This window comes from Triticum urartu, unplaced genomic scaffold, assembly GCF_003073215.2.
Source record: "Triticum urartu cultivar G1812 unplaced genomic scaffold, Tu2.1 TuUngrouped_contig_9356, whole genome shotgun sequence".
Taxonomy (NCBI): domain Eukaryota; kingdom Viridiplantae; phylum Streptophyta; class Magnoliopsida; order Poales; family Poaceae; genus Triticum; species Triticum urartu.
In genome coordinates, this window is record NW_024120392.1 from 1 (window position 1) to 3330 (window position 3330).

General features: G+C 50.4%; 1 long non-coding RNA gene across 1 annotated transcript; it reads left to right on the forward strand.

The window, feature by feature from the left end:
• The first annotated feature begins 7 nt into the window (after positions 1-7).
• LOC125532199 lies at positions 8-2148 on the forward strand. The gene is made up of 2 exons (XR_007293852.1): positions 8-555; positions 1607-2148. It is a non-coding gene; the product is annotated as an uncharacterized LOC125532199 (long non-coding RNA).
• The last annotated feature ends 1182 nt before the right edge of the window (positions 2149-3330 follow it).

The following is a 3330-nucleotide window of genomic DNA, read 5'->3' on the forward strand; positions in this document are numbered from 1 at the left end:
GCAGAGGGTGCGGGTGTGGGGGATCTGAGGCTTCCGGTCTCCGGCAGGCTTGTTTGCATTGGCGCGTCTGGTTCATGGCTGCGGCCGGGAACCGTGGTGGTTCTCGGGCGGTGCTTGGCGCAGCGGGGAGGTGGAAGAGGTGGATGTCGACGTGGGGATTGTGTGCTATGCAGTGCTCGAATCTGCTTGGATTCGAAGGTGTGGAGGAGTTCCGGGCGAAAGTCCAGCACTGACCTTGGGTCGGTGCCGGCAACAGCGGCACCATGGTCATAGTGTCGTTCCCCTTCTTGAAGGTGTTGCCATGGTGCTCCTTTGCACGACTCTCCGGGAGAAATCCCTAGCTTCAGCCCTAGCTTCAGATGGCTGAAGCGGGCGATGACGGCGGCTACGTCGTTTCCTTCTTTGAGGCGTCGTCTTGGAGAGTCAGCATGTTGCAGTTTGCACGGATCTCTTCATCGTCAGGGGCAATGGACGTCGGGGCGGCGGCTCCGGATGGTTTCTGATTGTGAGTCGAGATGGCGATCTCGGGAACAATGTGAGTGGTAGCTCTATGAGGTGGGGCTCTATCTCGACATTGGTTGGGTGGCATCCTTGTTTCGCTTGGGCGTAGGGGTATCGGCTCGGTCGATGCGCCCCAGAGGGGACGGTCTGACTTTACATCGCGGCGGCGGCCCCGAATGTGGTGCGACGTTCGTGGTCTGCGAGCGGTTCCCCTGAGCAGTGTGGGCTGCGGGCAGCTGGGTTGTGCGGTGTTGCTGCTCGGATGGAGCGGTGCTATGTCGGGGCGGCGGTCCCGGAAGGCGGTGCAGGCTGATTGCGCTGGGCGCGACGGAGCGGTGGATGTCGGGGCGGCGGCCCCGAGAGTATTACTGTGGTGACTAGACTTCTGTGGCAACGATGATGGTGGGAGCGATGTCGGCGACGCGGCAATGGTTGCGGTAGTCGGCTCTTCTCCGGCGTGTCCATGATTTCGCCTCGGCTTGCTTGTTGTTGTGGAGTCGAAGCTGCAGCGGCAGGGCCCTGTGGTGTACGATGACTAGCTGCAGGTGGCCCGTTCGGTGATCTTCCGTGGCGCCAGCCGTGCCTGGTTTTGTTCTTCTGGGCTCTCTGTTTGAGTCGGAGCTGCGTTGTCCGGTCGTAGGTCGACTTGTCGTCGATTAGGGTGGGCTTTGCCTTGTGTATTTCAGTTTATGAAAGTGGGCTTGGCCCTTACTGTTTCGGTTTTTGCCCAGTTTTCCGTAATTAATTGGGCAATTCTTTTCTGCTTATTTATTAGATGAGGCAATCTTTACCTTCGTTTCGATTTTATTTTTGCTCTTTTTTGTATATTAGAATGTTTGAGTCTCTGGCCCTTTTGGGATTTGTGAGAAGACACGACATGGTCTAGATTTGCTGGGCGGATTACTTGTACTGAAGGATAACTGCAAACTGTAATATTCTTTCATTGCAAATACATGCGTCCCTAGAATTGCAAAAAAATACTTTTCCTGAAATGATAAATAAAAAGTTCTGCTTTGTACGTTTACTTGCACTGAAGGAACTCTGATAAACATAATTTATCAACAATCGATCACTGACTGTAATCGGCCGATGCTTTTGTTTGCAGAATCTAAAGAAGACGGGGACAAACAAATGATCAGTTTATCCTTGGCAACTTACCTGATCGACGCCACATGATTAGGCTGCCAACTCTCATCCATCGACAAGGCATGATGCTCCTACCCAATCCAAGGCGTCGACAATGGCGGAAAGGCGGGGGCGACACGATCCGGCTTTAGCAAGGCAGCCACGTGGGAAGTGGGCCGCTCGCTTTATGGCACAACGAATGATGGAAGGACGGGAGCCACCATGTGTCTTCACCAAAATTTCCATCGACCGCCTTTCTCTTCAATTCCCTACCTATCTTGGAGCGATCGATTAGTCTCTGCTTTGATGCGATTATGTTCTGTTCTGCTGCCGGGGAGAGCGTTGGCTGGTTTTTTTATTAGCACACTCCACTAGGTTTTATTTATTGATGATCATCATGCGGGAGATCAAGGCATGAGTCTCCCCGCATCTAGAGTAGTAGCAAACCTACGTAGATTGTGAGCTTTATATTTCGAGCCTCTTTAAGAGATTGTTTTCCTCAAGAAAAATACTTCCTCCTCCCGCCTACGTCGCCGCCGATCCGCCCCACCTCCGAAGATCCCCCCCTCCCCCCCTCGCGGCCGGTGGGAGAGACCCGTTATCGTTTTTGTTAGGTTCAACGTTTTGGTTGAGATTGCGTGGCAGAGGAATAATGTCCCTCACGTCTTATTCCCATCCTGATGATGCGAATAGCGTTGTCGGAGGATGTGTGGAAGTGTGTCTTCGTTGGATTTCATGGGATTCGATCGGTGCTGGTTTTCGGTGGATCTATTTGGATCCACTTTTGTTTGTCTTCGTTCGTGTAGTTATGGGTTTGATCTTTCCGATTTAGAACTCTCTTAATCAGCGATGGTTGCTGTTCTAGTGCGCTGTCCTTTGCGGCCTTAGCATGACGACTTTCCGACTGTCTACTACAACAAGGTTTGCCCGACTCCTGTGAGGGAGGGCAATGATAGCAGCGCAGCTTCGGCTAGCTTCAGTGCTTGTAGTCGTCGCTAGGTGGTCTATGAACCTAGTTGTAATTTTTATTATCTCTAGTGTTCTCTGTACTGCCATGTTGATGAACAGATTGCAAGTTTCTCTCACAAAATAAAAATAAAAATTCAAGCCTGTTTTTTGATAGAAGAAATTACACCTCGCAAATAAGGATCTAGATGCTATGATTTCTCTAATTACAACTTCATGCCCCCCCCCTTCTTGGCAGTGGCAGCAATATCATTAATCGCATTTTGGCAATCTGAAGCAATATGTAATCTCTGAGTGTTAAGATCCAATGCCAACACCAGGCCCTCACCACATGCCAGTGCTTCTAGAGTTGGTAGGTCTGTAACACCTGACAAAACAAGAGCAGACGCATCCAAGTAGTGGACTTGCTCATCCCTGCATGCTGCTACAACAACACCAGTTCTCCTAGACCTCGACACTCCTCCGTCCACAATGATCTTAAAAGATCCTATTGGCGAAAAATTCCAAACCCTGGAAACAATTTCTAGTGCCACATGCACTTGTGGTTTTGTCACCTTAAGCTTTTTCAGATCATTCAACTCGGAAATTACCGGTTAACAAACTCATGCATGGCAAAAGGACTTTGAAAAATGCTATCATGGATCGCCTTCCTCCTTCCCATCCAGATCACCCACAAAATAACTACCAAGCAGACCATCTGTTCCTGTGATACAGACTCAAACATAGAGAACAACCAAG